At 44.8% G+C, this 19,887-nt stretch overlaps 1 pseudogene; it reads left to right on the top strand.

Annotated features, from left to right (window-relative positions):
• The first annotated feature begins 3,155 nt into the window (after nucleotides 1–3,155).
• On the top strand, nucleotides 3,156–5,815 carry LOC115656884 (annotated as a pseudogene).
• Nucleotides 5,816–19,887: the final 14,072 nt, after the last annotated feature.

The raw sequence follows: 19,887 nt of genomic DNA, 5'->3' as shown, positions 1-19,887 counted from the left end.
CCGCAGGGCTAGGGGAGGGCACAAAGTGGAAGTTTCATCGAGGGAGTGAAACTTCCTTGCACCGGCTCTGCCCCTAATGCCCCACCCCCATCACTGACTGGATCATCTCAAGAAGCCTGCCTGCAGGTAGGAGGCAGCCCTGCCTGAGCAGCAATTCTTGAGCGGCCTGAAGAGAGCAATTATATGGTCCCACCCTGTCTCAGAATTTGTTCTCAACTTATTCTGGAGTTTGAGATTAAAGAAGAGAACTCTCAGGGTGAAATTCTCTCCAACAGCATGAAGCTTAAAAGTTCAGGTTCTATGCAGATGGAATGCGGAAAGGTAAAATTCACCTTCTCCAAACCAGCACCAGGGACACTGAGATTGCTGCTGTGCAGTGACTTCCAAAGCTTCTTTGGACAGGAAAAGCAGTTGCAGCGTCCATATACTAGCTGCCTAGGGCATTAGATCTGCACAAACACAGATCTGCAGCCACCTCAGTTCTGTCCTGGCCTCAGATTGGTTAGTATGGAGACTAGTTCCATGACATGTAGAGGGTGTGCAGACACCCTTGCCTGGCTGCTCAGCCAACCAGTGCCCAGCACAACTGCTATGAGGGATGTAAGTAGTATGAAGGGCCAGCCCAAGACCCTCAAAACTAATCGTTAATTGCAAATTATGTGCAAATATGATGAGACCTGCATGTGTAGGCCCTAAGATTTACCAGCCCAAATAAATCTAAGCAAAAAGATTTGGGGTCATCACAGCAGCCATGGTACAATTGTAATGGTGAATTAGACTTCATCTGTAACCTTTAACATTTTCAAAAAGGCTTGCTGAACAAACACTCCAAGATGACATGCATGTATGTTTGTTTTCCTTTCGAACATCAAACCACCCATGATTTTAATAAAGCTGTGAAATATCTCTAGTTCTGGGAGTTCTCTTGTTTCATCGTCATAGTAATTAAGCATCTTGGCACAATTTTGTTCCTCGCAGATAAAAATAATGATTTAAAGTATATGCTAATTCATCTAGAACAGTGGTTTTCACCTGTAGTCCATGGACCCCTGGGGGGCTGTAGACTATATCTAAGATGTCCAAAGGGGTCCGTACCTCCATTTGAAATTTTGAGAGGTCCACCAATAAAAAAGGGTTGAAAACCACTGATCTATAATATGGATTTTTATAGATTGACACAAATAAATATCACTTAAGTAATTTGAGAATATGGGGGGGGTCCTCAATCTTGCAAAAAAAGACTATGTCCACAGTGTTCTACAGTTCATTAAAAAAAAACCAAACACTACATGGTGAGTTGTGCTGTAAGAAAATAACATGAAACAGTGAGCACATTCTAGAAAATATTGGAAGGAGAAGAGAAGCACACACCTCTGGCTTCCATTTGAGGAACATGTCACAGCTGGGTAAACATAAACAAAATAAAAAGCTTTGAAAATCATAAGACAGTGTGGACTAGACCTGTGATTATAATGGAGGCATTGTCAAAAATGACATATTTTGCGTTCAGGAACTGCCTTTTATCTGATGATCACAATGTTCTTGGCAAGAAGAATAACTATTAATATCCCTGTTTTACAGACGGGTACAGTGAAACATACAGAGATTAAGTAAATTGCCTACAGTCAAGCACAAAGAGAATCAAGTCTCACTGCTAGTTAGAAGACTCAAGAGTCCCAACTCCTAGTCTCCAACATTTACTAAAAGACAAGATTCTTTTAATAATAAACCTCCTTTCACAGCTATTACAATATTTGGCACATAGACCGAGTTCTCTAGCACAAATGCTATACTTTGTGTACAGACAGCTGTAGATGTCCACATTCACTCACCTGGCTACACAACTATTGTCACAAGTATTAACAGGGTTATTAATTCAAAACCAAACAATTTATTAACAAGATGACAACTTTAATATAGCCACATTTTTAGTGCATTGAACCATTTATTTTCATTCATATTTATTTCTATTTGATCTATTTTATATTAGTGTTTTAGAGTCTTTGACATGTAAAGATACAATGTTCCCGTGCTGAGCAGTTTACAATCTAGTATTTTTCCAATAAATACTTAGCTTATATGTAATGGGTTTAAACTTCAAGATGCTTTATAAAAGCTAAATAATTAATCCTAACCCCCTGCGGGGAGGTGAATAAGTAAGTAAAAATCATTTATGATGTGGAAACTCAGGCAATTTGCAAAGTTATGCAACAAGCCAAGATCCCCCAAGCAAGGAAGATAACTAATTTTTCTGGCTCTACAGCCTGTGCTCAGACACTCTGATTACATCAGCTTCTCAAACCACTTAAAAAGGACAATTTACATATAGTAGCTATGTTAAACAGGAATAATTGAAGTATTTTAAATCATTATTATTATTATTAAACAAGTTGCAATAAGACAGGCAGTTCTAACTCATTTGAAGCAACAAAGGCAGTAAAGTAAATGCAGCAGCTGTACATGGTTCCTTTGTTGTCATCTGTAAATAGCTGTTTAAAAAAAAAATAAAGACTTTTCCAGTCAGCACAGTACATTATATACAAGCTATCCAGGCCTTTCTCTGCTCCCCTCACACCCAGATTCATTCCTTCCCTACTTGAGTGGGCCTTTTAGACAGACAAAATTTCCCCTCTCTTAAACATGTATACACACTACTTCTTTGCTCCTTATATTTGTAAACAGACTTTCCCTTCTAGGGAGCCTGATTTCTACCCCAGCCCCCACTTTATTTTAACCCGTTAGTTTTTCCCAACCACTGCAGCCTGCCACTGGATTTTAACACAATTCCACTGAGAGCCCACTCTCACACCCAACCCTATTCTGCAGGAGTCCCCATCGGTGTGAGGCCATTGAGGAACAAAGAACACAGGCCAGAACCCAACAGGTCCTCCAACAGGGACCTGTCGGTGCGCATGACCCTCTCCCCGCCTTGTGTGCCCCTCTGTCAATATACCTTTACAAAAACATGGAGAAGCACAGAGTGACACGGTATAGATAACTTTAACACAAACCTGTTTTCTTTTTAAAAACTTGTGATATTTCTCAGCCATATACAACTTGAGAATAGAGAGTGCTGAGAGAAATAGGAGTTTCACTGGATTGCCTATGCTCTCTGAGGACAGAGATTGAATATTGCTGCTGAGACCTCTGACAAGATGGTAAATTATTATGACATTCTAGGAGTGCAAAGAAATGCCTCTGCAGATGACATAAAAAAGGCATACCAAAAACTGGTATTGAAGGTGCACCCTGATAAAACCCCAGAGAACAAAGGCATCAGAGAGGAAGTTCATACAAGTCTCTAAGGCATATGAATCATAGAATATTAGGGTTGGAAGAGACCTCAGGAGGTCATCTAGTCCAACCACTGCTCAAAGCAGGACCAACACCAACTAAATCATCCCAGCCAGGGCTTTGTCAAGCCTGACCTTAAAAGCCTCTAAGGAAGGAGATTCCACCACCTCCCTAGGTAACCCATTCCAGTGCATCACCCCCCTCCTTGTGAAAAAGTGTTTCCTAATATGCAGCTTGAGATTATTGCTTCTTGTTCTTTCACCTGCCATCACGGAGAACAGCCTAGCTCCATCCTGTTTGGAACCCCCCTTCAGGTGGTTGAAGGCTGCTGTCAAATCCCCTTTCGCTCCTCTCTTCTGCAGACTAAATAACCTCAGTTCCCTCAGCCTAGCCTCATAAGTCATGTGCCCCAGACCCCTAATCATTTTTGTTGCCCTCTGCTGGATTATCTCCTGTTTGTCCACATCCCTTCTGTAGTGTGGGGACCAAAACTGGACACAATACTTCAGATGTGACCTCACCAGTGCCAAATAGAAAGGAATAATCACTTCCCTCAATCTGCTGGCAATGCTCATACTAATACAGCCCAATATGCCATTGGCCTTCTTAGCAATAAGGGCACACTGTTGACTCATATCCAGCTTCTCATCCACTGTAATCCCTAGGTCCTTTTCTGCAGAACTGCTGCTTAGCCAGTAGGTCTCCAGCCTCTAGCAGTGCATGGGATTCTTTCTTCCTAAGTGCAGGACTCTGAACTTGTCCTTGTTGAACCTCATCAGATTTCTTTTGGCCCAATCCTCCAATTTGTCTAGCTCACTCTGGACCTTATCCCTGTCCTCCACCATATCAACCCCTCCTCCCAGCATAGTGTCTTCTGTGAACTTCCTGAGGGTGCAATTCATCCCATCATCCAGATCATTAATAAAGATGTTGAACAAAACCGGCCCCAGGACTGACCACTGGGGCACTCCGCTTGATACTGGCTGCCAATTAGACATTGAGCTGATGATCACTACCCGTTGAGCCCGACAATCTAGCCAGCTTTCTATCCACCTTATAGTCCATTCATCCACGCCATAATTCTTGAACTTGCTGGCTGTGGGAGACTGTATCAAAAGCTTTGCTAAAGTCAAGATATATCACATCCACTGCTTTCCCCATATCCACAGAGTCAATTATCTCATCATAGAAGGGAATCAGGTTGGTCAGTCATGATTTGCCCTTGATGAATACATGTTGACTGTTCCCGATCACCTTCCTCTCCTCCAAGTGTTTCAAAATGGATTTGTTGAAGATCTGTTCCATGATTTTGCTGGGGACTGAAGTGAGGCTAACCAGTCTGTAGTTCCCCAGGTTCTCTTTCTTCCCTATGGGCACTAAATATGGGCACTATATGTTTTCCAAACATCCAGACCTCCCCCAATCATCATGAATTTTCAAAGATAATGGCCAGTCGCTCGGCAATCACATCTGCCAACTCCCTCAGCACCTTTGGATGCATTACATCTGGACCCATGGACTTGTGCATGTCCAGCTTTTTTAAACAGTCCTTAACCTGTTCTTTCATCACTGAGGGCTGCTCACCCCCTCTCCATACTGTGTTGCCCAGTGACCTAGTCTGTGAAGATCGATGCAAAAAAAGCATTGAGTACTTCAGCTTTTTCCACATCATCTGTCACTATATTGCCTGCCCCATTCAGTAAGGTCTCACACTTTCCTGACCACCTTCTTGTTGCTAACATACCTGTATAAACCCTTCTTGTTACCCTTCACAACCCTTGCTAGCTGCAACTCCAATTGTGCCTTGGCCTTCTTGATTACATTCATGGATGCTCTAGCACTATTTTTATACTCCTCCTAGCCATCTGTCCAAGTTTCCACTTCTTGTAAGCTTCCTTTTTGAGTTTAAGATCACTGAAGATTTCACTGTTAAGCCAAGCTGGTCACCTGCTATATTTGCTATCCTTTCTGCATATTGGGATGGTTTGTTCCTGCACCCTCCATAAGGCTTATTTAAAATACAGCCAGCTCTCCTGGACTAGGTTTTATCTGATGCCCAAAAAAGCAATGTCTAGGACATGTTTAGGAAGAAGGGTAAATAGAAAAGAAGAGGTAGAGGGAAAGGGAAAGGCAGGGATGGGAGTAACCTTGATTCTGAATTCCCATTCAGTCGCCCCAACACAGATGTGTTGAAAGGAATGGACTCTTTTTCAGGGAAACTCTGGGATGATCTACTTGTTAGCATTTCTGGCATTTAGAGAGAACTCCACAGAAGAAGATGCAAAGGTTGTAAAGGATGCTTTCTGTATTTTTGAGACTTGTCAGGTATTGGATTTACTTCATTTGGTTCCTAGTGAGCTAGGGGCCACTCTTCATCCTCCATCACCTCATTGAACAACACTGGGAAGGCAACTTCAGATCAGTCATAATGACCAACAAAATAGATAATGGCATCAAAATCACTACAACAAGAATTGTGATGAATGGAGAAGAGAGAGTAGAAGCCATTATTGACCATTAAGATTCTCAGCAACAATTGGTAAGAAGCAGCTGTTATACTTGGATAACACGTGTTTACCAGAAATGTTAAGCTATGATGAGCTCCATTTGAGGGACTAACAGGAATATTGGGGCTGTGGGGGAGATTTCAATCAAAATCTGCTTTCGACTTACTGTGGCCTAATTGAAAGTATTTATAAATAAATAGTTCTTCCAAAGTCAATACATATGGGTGCCACTGACTTTTCGGTTAATTCTTGGACTATTATTAATGCTTATATTTTATCTTTAAAATTGTTGTGAATTCTTTGTGTACTTTGCATTTATTAAGATTAAGATCAGAGTTCAGGCTAATCAATACGTAAACTAGCATGAATCTTATGCTTTTCTTTATGTTTGAATTGTGAAATGGCTAATGTGCTGCGAAGTTAACATTCCCAGGACAATTTGTAAAGAAAAATGTAGCATTAGATGATGTAAATAAAAAACAAGAATGCATTTCTCGTGGGATGATTTTTTTGTTTCAAATAAATGCTGGCAGCTTAGTCCACTATAATCATGGACAAATAGCAATGAGTAAAGGCAATGGACTAAGTCTTAGTTTGCTAGCCAACTCTAAATCAGTAAATGCTGTTATTTTGTGGGAAAAGTACATAAAACTCCAAAATGGGAAGTGAAAATGTCCACAATGCAATCGCGTTGGTTTGCTCATAAATTGTTTTGCAGTAGCCCTTGCCATGTTTTCATGAGCAAATAAATCCCTGTCTTTGTACGGCCTTTATAATAAGGCATGTATACTTTCCAAAGGCCACTGGAAATGAATTGGATTCAGAAGAACCCAGCTTCATTTAATTTCTGTTTCTCTTTTGATCAGTACTGCTAACTAGCTCATACAAGCAGAAACATAACAGAAAGCACACTAGCAGCATGGAAGAAAATTCAGAGGGAGAATGTACAGTATAGAACCAAGTTTGCTACTGTCCATTATTTTTTTTGTGTATCTTTCTTCCTGTTTAGCAATAGTGTTTCTTGTGCAGTCACAGATTCTTCAATTTGTTAAACACTTGTTGGTGTCTTTGAAAAAATCTACTTAGCTACAGATTGGGAGTGTTTTGAAAGAGGAAGCCAAAGCCAGATGTTTTTCAGCTAACTGCCCCTCATAATCTCCTCATCAAAAATGTAATTGATGTAATGCTGAGGAAGATACTGTACAAATAAATTCTATGTATCTCTCTCTAGTTACAAACACGCATTCATACAGACTGGCATAGACCATTTAATCTTCTGTGCATGTGTGTGCTCTTGAACACCCTACATATTCTCTGTGTGTATATGTAGATAGATGCTGTGTAGTGTACTCACAAATATTGGCTAGAATTTAGGTTCACAGTAGAAAACTATTGCCCCATGATTTAAAAAGGCAACCAGCAGTAGGATATAATGTCAAAAGCTGCTGGCTATGGCCATAATTACTCACTGGGTGTCTCTCTATCAACCTACAGGACAAGGTGTTTTCTATATACACTACATTCCCCAGCCATATATTATATTATTCACTTTAAAAATGGTTCACTGCCCTAATTGATGCATTTCTCTCCTTTCACTCATAGAGTGCCATTCAGAGGTGATGTGGAAGGGAATGTAATTTATGTGTCATACAAGGATTACAAGGCTTAGATCAAAATATAAAACTGGGGCCTCACTGTGAATCATCACAATTTTAATTGAACAATTCCTCACATTCCACTGCATCTTTGACCATTTTCATTTCCCCATTCAGTCCCATCGCCCTCATCCCTCTCCTCTCTCTCTGAGGTATCAGCTTGTTTAACTTGGTCTTTTATTACTCTACTTTCACATTCCACCCCACCATCTTTTCACTCCCTTGACCTTGTCACTCTCAGGTGTTATTTAAAGTATCAGTTATTGTATTAGTTGAAAAACCACAATACAGACCAGTTTCTCATTTTTAGGGACATATAGAAAATAGCCCAAAATAATTGTTGACAAGTGCATATTAGTATCAATTTATTAGTATAGATTTATATATTAATATATATATTAGTATCTCAACCAGTGATAAATTAATGCACAGGTCTCTGGCCAATTTGGGGGACTCCAGAAAAAATCTCATGATGCTAGGGCAGGATGGTTTAGCTGCTGCACCCTCTGCTTTGCTGGCCGTGTTTGGGGCAAGGCTTCTTGTCTGAGCCAGGGGGGAGTCAGTTGGTGAGTGTGGCTGGAGGGAGCAGCAGCTGCCTCTTCCTCTCCTACTTGTTGTTTTCTTCACTACTGCCCATGGCTTCTTGCCGCCGCTGGTGACGGGCTCCCCCTGCATCCTCCCAAGCACGGGTAACTGGAGCTAAGTGGTGAAGGAAGATGACGAACACTGCCTGCTGTGTCTCCTCCAGCCCCAAGCTGTGCAAGAATGCCCACTGTCAGCTGGAGTCCTACCACCTTGATCCCGAGCTGAGCTGCAAAGGACACAGGCTACAACCAGGCGTGCCATGTGGGAGGGCAGGGGCGGCTTCTGTCCCCCTCTAAATTTCGTACAGGAGGTGCGCTCCCAGGTAGAGCTCTTGACTGCACAACAATAATGTGGAATGTGATTTCTGCAAAGGAGACCTGCTGCACCAGTTTGTGCCCCTGTGGCAGGGAGTCAGTATTTTGTTTACAAACAGGTGCAGGGTGATTAAGATAAGAAAGGGCTGGTAATTAAGTTAAGTTAAGGATCTGGAAGTCCTTAGATAAGCCTGTAAAACAGGAATCCCTCTGCAGGGATAGAAGTGTTGACTCGAAACTCCAAAGCGCTGCCGCGGGAGAGCTCCCACAGCAGCGCTTTGAAGTGCGAGTATGGTCTGAGGCGCCAGCGCTGGGAGAGAGCTTTCCCAGCGCTGCACATACTCCACCTCCCCAAGGGGATTAGTTTACAGCGCTGGGAGCCGCTGTCCCAGCGCTGGGGCACTGTTTACACTGGCGCTTTACAGCGTTGTAACTTGCTGCACTCAGGAAGGTGTTTTTTCACACCCCTGAGTGAGAAAGTTGCAGCGCTGTAAAGCGCCAGTGTACCCAAGGCGGAAGAAATACAGCCAAGCCCTATGAGCCAAGTTTATATTCTGAAAAGAGGGAGGGATGTTGTTTAAGTGAAAAGAAGGGGCCAAAACTCAGGGCTTGTCTACATCACAAAGTTGCAGCGCTGGTGAGGGGGTTACAGCGCTGCAACTTAGGAGGTGTACACATCTGCAGGGCATCACCAGCGCTGCAACTCCCTGTTTGCAGCGCTGGCCGTACTCCCGTTTTGTCTCGGGTGTAGAGGATCCAGCGCTGGTGATCCAGCACTGGTAATCAAGTGTAGACACTTACCAGCACTTTTCTTGACCTCCGTGGAATAAGCAGGTATCCCAGCATACCTGAGGAAGCCTCTGGTAATCAAGCTGGTCTCCTTCCCCGGTTTGCTCTCGCGTTCCCCGAACCCCGAGCAAGCAGGTCTCCTTCCCTGCGGTTTGCAGGGTGGTTCGGGGAACGCGAGAGCAAACCGCGGCAAAGCTGGTCTCCTTCCCCGGTTTGCTCTCGCGTTCCCCGAACCTCCGTGTAAGCAGGTCTCCTTCCCTGCGGTTTGCAGGGGGGTTTGGGGAATGCGAGAGCAAACCGCGGTGAAGCTGGTCTCCTTCCCCGGTTTGCTCTCGCGTTCCCCGAACCCCCCTTGAAGCCGCCCAACAGCGCTGCAGTATGGCCACATCTAACACCACTTGCAGCACTGGTTGCTGTAAGTGTGGCCACTCTGCAGCGCTGGCCCTATACAGCTGTACTAATTCAGCTGTAACAACCAGCGCTGCAAAATTTTAGATGTAGACATACCCTCAGGGAAGGGCTAGCACTGCTATAAAGAGGTTCCCACTCTACCTGTGGTACTTACGTGGCCCCATCACCACAGTGTCTGAGTGCCTCACAATGTCTTACCTATTTCTCCTCACAGCCCCTCTGTGAGGTAGAGCAGTGCTGGTATCTCCATTGTACAGATGGGGCACTGAGGCACACACAGAATATGGACCAGATTTCCAAAGGTATCTAGGCACCTAGATTTTCAGAAGTGCCTAGAAGGTTAGGTGCTTTGTAAACCCCACTAGATCCCTAGCTGCATCTCTGGATGTCTAAAAACCTCTGAAACTCTGTCCCTAAGGCACCGTCACTGGCCTGAGATCATACAGGAAGTCCATGGGGAAAGTAGAACCCAGGTTTCTCAGGGTTAGCTCCCTAGCCACTGGACCAACCTGCTGCAAAAAAAGAGAGAACACTGACAGATGGGAGCAAAACCAAGAAGGCCAGTTCTCTGAGACTCTAGCAATCTGTTCCAGGCGAGTAGGAAGGATGCCATGTTTGACAGCATGAAAAGCAGCACAGAGGTCAGGATGGATGAAGAAAGAGTGAATGAGAGTCAAATGAGAGGAGATCATTTAACTCACAAGGGGTTGCAGGTTCTGCCCCAGGCTGTGTTGTAGAGCAATGTCTGCTGTGCAGTTTTAGATTTTAACTGAAAACCATTTTGTTTTGTCATTTTTTGTTCCAAGTTTGAGAAAAGGAAGGAATGAGAAAGTGTCATATGAGTATCAGATGTGATTACACATCAAATTCTAAGGGTTTCAGCTGTATCCAGGCCAATTCCAGAGCAAAGAACAGAAATTTCATCCATAAAGTCAATGATTATTGTCATGAGTTGTATTATTCACTGGGCACCATCTGCATGCTCAGCACGGTTCAAAATGTGCCAGAAAATGTAGTTCCTGAGCCAAGGTGTATAAGATGTGTAGCCCTGGATAAGTTGGCTCAGATATTTAAGTATGAAGTGTATAGTTATTGAGCACATGTTATCACATGTTCACTGTGATGTTAATATGTTAATATCTATTAGTGGAGGTGTGAATGGCAACAGAAGTTTTACTTGATTAAGGACCAGAAGATTTGACTCTCCGCCTGTCTTTCAAGAGGAAGAGCTGCCCAGAGCTCCTGTGCCTGTTCATTTTCCTTTCCTGCCTGAAGTGGCCCTGATATATCTCACCGGCAGCAGTCTCAATTTTTTTCTCAACTATTGTTTTCATTAAAGCCCAGCTCCTGGAGTTAAGTGGGTATGTGATGATTTCAGCCTTCATTCTTAAAGGAAAATGAAATTTTGAGCCTTCATGCCTGGGGAGAAAGCTTCAAAATGTCACCCCAGTGCACCCTCAGGGCTCAAAAAGCAGAAGGCAAATAAAAAGAACACCAAATCTATTATTTTTACATAAACTCATGATTTCAAAATCCAATCACATGATTTTTGGTGAGTCTGATTCATGATTTTTGAACATTTGGGGTTGGCAATACTGTGACTTTAAACTGGAGTGAAACTGACACTTTGAAGTCAGTTTCTAGTCTATTATTTGCAGTGGGGTAACGCCACTAGACCCCAAGGAAGTGCAGTATTAAATGCATGGGGCCTTTCCATAGTAGATTCTTTCCAAAAGTTCAATGATCTATTCCAAGCTTGGTTAACTGCAAAAAAAGTGATAGAAAGTTCTTTAGATCTTTCTGCAGTTGTTTTAATTGTTGTATTCAAGAGTTAGTAAAAAAATAAGAATATATATTAAAATTTTAAATTTTAAACCTAACCAGTGTCCTTTAAGTAACTTGACACAAGATGTCAGAACATGTTAGTACTAGAGTTGAGTGGGTTTAATATTATTTAATTTTCTTTCTTTTTATAGGAATTAGATACAGTGCTCCTGTCAGCAAATGCAACTCCCATAAGGGCACAGAATGTCATGGGTGGGGGGAACTCTGTGCTGTCTGCTGTCCTGCTCAAGAGGAGAAACATGGAAACCCCCAATGCCCCCACCCTGACACACATACCATCAGAGCCCCCTTCGCCTCTTCCTTGCCTCTCTATGTTCAATCATTTATCTCTCCCTGGCATGAGCTATTCTCACTTCTCCATCTCCACCATGGAGAGGAAAGGGAGCCAGTGAGGGAGACCAGTATTTTTCCTGTGGAGAAGAAGAGATGGATAGGGAACCTGGCTGGGTCACCTTTCATCAGCCACTACTGCTCCATCTACTGGCAGAACGGTTGGGAGCACCACAAAATCCAGAGCAGGCACCCTCACTTTCTGGTGCTTCTGCTTTAAATCTCCCTGCCCAGTGAGGCCTCATTTCATCAGCTCCCCCTCTGCTGCTAGCAGACAAAGGGGATGCCTGCTTTCATACTCACCCTTATAGTTTAATCCCTAGCTCTACGTCTTCATCAGGTCTGAGTTGGCTGATGCAGTGGAATTATTGTGCCAGTGCCTGGATGAGGTTGGAGATTGGATGAAGCCTACCTGGCTGCAACTCAATTCAGACAAGACAGAGATGTTAGTGAACTGGGGGAACTAACCAGAAGAGTTGGCTGAACTTGTATCAGTGCCCGTATTGGAGGGTGTGGAACTGCCAGATGTGACAAAGGTGCTTGCTGCTAAGGTGTTTTATTAGCTCTGGAGCTGGGTATCCAAGTAGAAGAGGAAGCCAAGAGCACTTTTTTCCATTTGTGCTTGGTGGGGCAAACATGAACTTCTCTCACTGACCTTGCCATCGTTTCCCATGTTTTTCTCACGTGATTATGTTGCTGCAGTGCACGCTACAAGGGGCTGCATGGTGAGTGACTCGGAAACAGAAGCAAGAGCAGCTGAATGCTTATTGTGCTGCCAGCTTTCATGATTTTTCACCTGAGACATGATTTTGGCTGAGGCTGGAGCCAGTCCGGTGACGACAGATGCTCCAGCCCTCTTGTAAATTTGAGCCCTCTGATTGCCTGCCTGCCCACTTGCTGCCTCCTGGTGCTGAGAAACCAAACAGAGCAGCAACAAGAAGAGCTCTTTCTGCCCCAGGATCCTCACAGGAAGGGAGAAGGGAACTAAAGAGCCAGTAGCTCAGCATGGCTTCACTCCATCCAACCCCTCTCCTCCTGTGAGCAATGGTAGTGAGATGAAGCCTCTACTCTTTCTCCCTCCTTTCTCCCTTCCTGCAGCACCCAGCCTGGGAAGGGACAGAGGGGGGTGAAGTGGGGTTACTACCTGGCCGATATTTGACAGGCTTGGCCATTTTTTTATGGATTTGCCTGTTGCCAGAAAAATAATTTAATCTCTCTAAAGATTTGCATTATCATCACAATACACTGGGATTTTAATTTTCTAATGTTAAAAGTTGTGTCCACCTAAAGATGCTGCAGTGTTCCCACTTGCAGAGTTTAAGCAATAACAGATCAAAACTGTTGAAAATATAGCAGCTGTAGTGTCCAGCAACGCACAAGCACATCACGTGTGTGTGAGAGAGGGTTTGATATCACAGTGTGAGGAGACACAAGAGGAATATTAAATAATGGAAGATCATGGCGATGGTGCAAGTAATTCTACTACACTCCCAGGAGGAGGGGAAGCTCACATCAGAAACTGCACCTTCAGTGACAACTGGCTAAACAAAATCATCTACAAAAACTGTCTGGCAAAATGTAGTGATCAGACAAATGCCTGTTTGTTATCAAGGGTGTTATCAAGCTTATCTATATATGTTACCTCTCTAGATACTATAAGTGGCTGTTGAAAGGAGTCATTGAAGAGTTGCCTTGAGTGTTAGGGTTGCAGTGGGCTTGTCATTTGTGTGTGGGGGTGCCAGTTTGTTTGCATTTCAAAGGTGAAATGCCTATGGAGCTGCTTCTCTCAGCCTGGGAAAAGGGAGAGGGAATCTCACTGTAGCCCCTCCACGTCTGGGAGGGGAGTGAAGGATGCCCAGGGGGAACAGAGTGGGGGAGCTGAATTTATGAAATTGGGGTTGATATTAATTGCTGAGCTGGGGATGAGCAGATGCAGGAGTTCTCAACACCACAACAGCGGGCACTGTCACCTTAATATATTTGGTAGAGTGGGCATCAGTAATTGGCACAGCCACACTGGGAATGGGCAGGGTGAATTAAAAAATCAAGACACACCAAAAACACACAATTTAATCTTTCTTAAAAATTTCTAGATTTCTGAATTTTTTTTTTCAAATACTACAACATATACCAAAATACCAGTTATTCATCGTACACAAAGTAAATGATGAGAATTAGGATAAAAGGAGGGAAGGGGAAGCAACATACCTATCTTCAGGGTTCACATTAAACACAGACCTCTAAAATGTCAGCCCAAATTCCTTTGAATTTTTCAGGCATTCCCTTTCTGAGGAATGCCAGTTGTGCATTAGCTGTGTGGTCAGCTATATCACTGGGTCAGGCATCAATATTTGATGGGGATTGACTTCTCCATTTTTGCAGAATCAGTGTTTTAGCAACCAAAGCTGCACATTAAAATTATGTGCCTTGTTGCCAGAAAATCTCCAGGTATCAGGAATGAAATTTAAGGGGAAGGATTCCATAATTCATTATTTTTGATCTCTTGAGGGGTCCGACTTCTAAGTTTTGATCTCTTAGGTTGTGAATACTGTGCTTATTAAGTGGAGTTTTACATCAAGAGCAAATATTACACCACTGCTGTGGCTTCCATTAAGCTTTCAAATGGAATCCAGGTTGTTGATTTTAACCTCTTGACATAACCTTATTCCCAGATTCTGGACCTTAGCATCCAAAATTTGGGGGTTAGCATGAAAACCTCCAAGCTTAGTTACCAGCTTGGACCTGGTACTGCTGCCACCACCCAAAAAATTAGAGTGTTTTGGGGCACTCTGGTCCCCCTGAAAAACCTTCCCTGGGGACCACAAGACCCAAATCCCTTGAGTCTCACAACAAAGGGAAATAATCCTGATTCCCTTCCCCCCTCCAGGTGCTCCTGGAGAGATACACAGACACAAGCTCTGTGAAACTACGCAGAGTGAGTCCCCCTCTCCGTTCCCAATCCTGGAACAAAAGCACTTTCCTCTTCACCCAGAGGAAATGCAAAATCAGGCTAGCAATCCAACACACAGCTTTCCCCTGATTTCTTCCTCCCACCAATTCCCTGGTGAGTACAGACTTAATTTCCCTGAAGTAAAGAAAAACTCCAACAGGTCTTAAAAGAAAGCTTTATATAAAAAAGAAAGAAAAAATACAAATGCTCTCTCTGTATTAAGATGATACAACACAGGGTCAATTGCTTAAAAGAATATTGAATAAACAGCCTTATTCAAAAAGAATACAAATCAAAGCATTTCCAGCACTTATATTCATGCAAATACCAAAGAAAAGAAACCATAGAACTTACTATCTGATCTCTTTGTCCTTACACTTAGAAACAGAAGACTAGAAAATAGAACTACTTCTCCACAGCTCAGAGGAAACAGGCAGACAGAAGACTTAGAGACACACTTCCCTCCACCCAAAGTTGAAAAAATCCAGTTTCCTGATTGGTTCTCTGGTCAGGTGTTTCAGGTGAAAGAGACATTAACCCTTAGCTATCTGTTTATGACACGCCCCCCAAATTGCAGACAGTGGGGAAGCTCACTGGCGGCAATTTCCTTCTAGAACTTGAAAATAAACAGATTAATACAACACATGCACCTTTACATATACTACTAAGTATATAACTAACAGACTTTTACATTTTAAGAACACTTTTTAACTACTGGATTCTGGGAAACTCTCACGGGAGAGTGCATCAGCAACTTTGTTAGAAGCTCCTGTGATGTGTTGAATTTCAAAATCAAAATCTTGGAGAGCTAAACTCCACCGAAGAAGTTTCTTGTTGTTCCCCTTGGCAGTATGAAGCCACTTTAGTGCAGCATGGTCAGTTTGTAGTTGGAACCGCCGTCCCCAAACATATGGGCGTAGCTTTTCCAGGGCGTACACAATGGCATAGCATTCCTTTTCACTGACTGACCAGTGACTTTCCCTCTCAGACAGTTTCTTGCTGAGGAACACGACAGGATGGAAGTTGTGATCTGTTGCTTCCTGCATGAGTACTGCTCCTATACCACGCTCAGATGCATCCGTGGTTACTAGGAATGGCTTGTCAAAGTCCGGGGCCCTGAGTACAGGGTCAGACATGAGCGTTGCCTTAAGCTGGGTAAAGGCTTTTTGACACTCATTAGTCCACTTAACGGCATTTGGCTGGGTCTTTTTGGTTAGGTCGGTCAATGGGGCAGCGATTTGGCTGTAGTGTGGTACAAATCGCCTGTAGTATCCGGCCAAGCCTAAGAAGGATTGGACCTGTTTTTTTGACCTTGGGACAGGCCACTTTTGGATAGCATCCACCTTGGCCTGTAGGGGGTTTATGGTTCCTCGACCCACCTGGTGCCCCAGGTAAGTCACTCTGTTTTGGCCTATTTGACACTTTTTGGCCTTAACAGTTAGTCCTGCCTGCCTGATGCGCTCAAAGACCTTTTCCAGGTGGAGTAGGTGTTCGGGCCAGGAGTCTGAAAAAATGGCCACATCATCGAGGTAGGCAACTGCAAATTCTCCCAGTCCAGCTAGTAGACCGTCTACCAGCCTCTGGAAGGTGGCGGGTGCATTTCGAAGGCCGAAAGGAAGGACATTGAATTCATACACCCCCGTATGGGTGACGAATGCTGACCTCTCCTTGGCAAGTTCATCTAGCGGTACTTGCCAGTACCCCTTGGTTAAGTCTATGGTAGAGATGAACTGGGCACGTCCCAACTTTTCCAATAGCTCATCAGTACGTGGCATTGGATAGTTGTCCGGACGAGTTACAGCATTTAGCTTACGGTAGTCCACGCAGAAGCGTATTTCCCCATCTGGTTTGGGTACCAGAACCACTGGAGATGCCCATGCACTGGTAGATGGGCGGATTATACCCATTTGTAGCATGTTCTGGATCTCCCGTTCTATAGCAGCTTGGGCATGAGGAGACACCCGGTAGGGTGGGGTTCTGATTGGGTGAGCATTACCTGTATCAATGGAGTGGTATGCCCGTTCAGTCCGTCCTGGGGTGGCTGAGAACAATGGGGCGAAGCTAGTGCACAGCTCCTTGATTTGTTGCCGCTGCAGACGTTCCAGGGTGGTTGAGAGGTTCACCTCCTCCACGCCACCGTCTTTTTTTCCGTCGTAGTAGACACCGTCAGGCCACTCAGCATCATCTCCCTGGACTGTAAACTGACAAACCTGTAAGTCTCTGGAATAGAAAGGCTTGAGAGAATTAACATGGTACACTTTAGGCTTTAGTGAGGAATTGGGAAATGCTATGAGGTAGTTTACAGCTCCCAGGCGCTCTTGGACCGTGAATGGCCCTTCCCATGATGCTTCCATCTTATGGGCCTGTTGCGCCTTCAAGACCATAACCTGGTCTCCTACCTTGAAGGAACGTTCTCTGGCATGTCTGTCATACCAGGCCTTTTGCTCTTCTTGAGCATCCTTTAGGTTCTCTCTAGCAAGGGCTAAAGAGTGTCGGAGGGTGCTTTGTAGGTTGCTTACAAAGTCCAGAATGTTAGTTCCTGGAGAAGGCGTAAACCCCTCCCATTGCTGCTTCACCAACTGTAATGGCCCCTTAACCTTGTGACCATACACAAGTTCAAATGGTGAAAACCCTAAACTGGGATGTGGTACAGCCCAGTAGGCAAACAGCAACTGCTGCAACACTAGGTCCCAATTATTGGAGAATTCGTTGATGAATTTTCTTATCATGGCCCCCAAAGTTCCATTGAACCTTTCCACCAGGCCATTGGTTTGATGGTGGTACGGGGTGGCAACCAAGTGATTCACCCCATGAGTTTCCCACAGTTTTTCCATGGTCCCTGCCAGGAAATTAGACCCTGAATCTGTAAGGATGTCAGAGGGCCACCCTACCCTGGCAAAGATGTCTGTTAGGGCCAGGTACACAGTGTTAGCCCTGGTGTTGCCTAGAGCTACTGCTTCTGGCCATCGGGTAGCAAAGTCCACGAAAGTCAGTACGTACTGCTTTCCTCTGGGCGTCTTTTTTGGGAAAGGGCCCAGAATATCCACAGCTACTCGCTGAAATGGGACCTCAATTATGGGGAGTGGCTGGAGAGGGGCCTTGACCTGGTCTTGAGGCTTACCTACTCTTTGGCATACCTCACAAGACCGGACATACTTGGCAACATCCTTGCCCATCCCCTCCCAGTGGAAGGACTTCCCCAACCGGTCCTTGGTTCTGTTCACCCCAGCATGGCCACTGGGATGATCATGGGCTAAGCTTAAGAGCTTCTCCCGGTACTTAGTTGGAACCACCAACTGTTTTTGCGGCTGCCATTCTTCCCGGTGTCCACCAGAAAGAATTTCCTTGTATAGAAGTCCTTGGTCTATAACAAACCGGGATCGATTTGAAGAGCTGAGAGGCGGTGGGGTGCTCCGTGCCGCCGCCCACGCTTTCTGAAGGCTGTCATCTGCTTCCTGCTCAGCCTGGAACTGTTCCCTTGAGGCTGGGGTCACCAGTTCCTCCTCAGACTGTGGACTTGGGCTTGGTCCCTCTGGAAGCGATGTAGGTGATGGGGTTGGTTCCGTTGCTGGTGAACCGCTCTCCGCTGGTGCACCTGAGGGTATTTCAGGCTCTGGCTGAGCCTTTTGGGTATGGCTGTCGTGTGCTTCTGCCAGTTCTGGCTCGCTGGCGCCCTCTGGCGTTGAGTTTGAAGATGTGGTTGCACTTGCTGGTGCTGGTTGCTGTTCCAGTTCCGGGCCTGGGACTGGAGATGCTGTGGCTGTTTCAGTGGTAGGCATGGAATCCGGGTCCACTACCTCTGTCTGGGTCTCTGGTAACACAGACGGGGCTTCTGTGGACGGCTCAGGAACAGGAATGGGTCTGGAAGCTTGCCTGGTTTGGCTACGGGTAACCATTCCCACTCTCTTGGCCCGCTTCACTTGGTTGGCCAAGTCTTCCCCCAGTAGCATGGGGATAGGATAATTGTCATAGACTGCAAAAGTCCACCTTCCTGACCAGCCTTTGTACTGGACAGGCAGTTCAGCTGTAGGCAAGTCTACAGCTTGTGACATGAAGGGGTAAATGGTAACTTTGGCCTTTGGGTTGATGAATTTGGGGTCAACGAAGGATTGGTGGATAGCTGACACTTGTGCCCCCGTGTCTCTCCACGCAGTAACCTTCTTTCCGCCCACTCTCAAATTTTCCCTTCGCTCCAAGGGTATTTGAGAGGCATCTGGGCCTGGGGATCTTTGGGGTGATGGTGGTGTAATGAATTGCACTCGCATGGTGTTCTTGGGACAGTTGGCCTTGATATGTCCCAGTTCATTACACTTAAAGCATCTTCCATCTGATGGGTCACTGGGCCGAGGTGAGTTACTGGAGACTGGTGAGGTTGAAGAGTAGGGTATCTGTGGCTTTACTTGGGTGGTATGGAGGGTCTTTGGCTGTCCTCGGTTGTAGGGTTTATGGTCTGTGTGCCCCCTGGGGTAATCGTTCCCCTTGACAGTAGCTTTTTTGCTTTCTGCCAGTTCCATCCATTTGGCTCCAATCTCCCCCGCCTCAGCGATAGTTTTGGGATTTCTATCTTGTATGTACCGTGTGATGTCTTCAGGAACACCATCCAAGAACTGCTCCATTTGTATGAGGAGGTTCACTTCTTCCAAGGTTTGAATGTTGTTTCCTGTTAACCAGGCCTCATAGTTTTTTGCAATGTAGTAGGCGTGTTTGGGAAATGACACCTCTGGTTTCCATTTTTGGGTTCTGAAGCGCCGACGGGCATGATCTGGGGTTATCCCCATCCTGTATCTGGCCTTGGTTTGAAAAAGTTTATAGTCATTCATTTGCGGCTTGGGCATTTCAGCTGCCACCTCTGCTAAAGGTCCACTGAGGTGTGGCCTTAATTCTACCATGTACTGGTCTTCGGGGATGCTGTACCCAAGACAGGCTCTTTCAAAATTTTCCAAGAAGGCCTCGGTGTCATCACCTGCCTTGTAGGTGGGAAATTTCCTGTGCTGTGGAGCAATAGTTGGCGCCGGGTTGTTAGGGTGGGCTGGCACATGCAGCCCAGCTTTTGCCAAGTCCAGTTCATGTTTTCTCTGTTTTTCCTTCTCTTCATTTTCTTTTTGTTGTTTTTCCATTTCTTTTTGTTGTTTTTCCATTTCTTTTTGGTGTTTTTCCATGTCTCGGCGGTGGGCCGCCTCTTCTTCTTCTTGCTTCCTTCTGTGGGC

Source organism: Gopherus evgoodei, chromosome 8, assembly GCF_007399415.2.
Source record: "Gopherus evgoodei ecotype Sinaloan lineage chromosome 8, rGopEvg1_v1.p, whole genome shotgun sequence".
Classification (NCBI taxonomy): domain Eukaryota; kingdom Metazoa; phylum Chordata; order Testudines; family Testudinidae; genus Gopherus; species Gopherus evgoodei.
The sequence above is the reverse complement of the archived record's forward strand: the minus strand, read 5'-3'. Positions and strand labels throughout refer to the sequence as shown.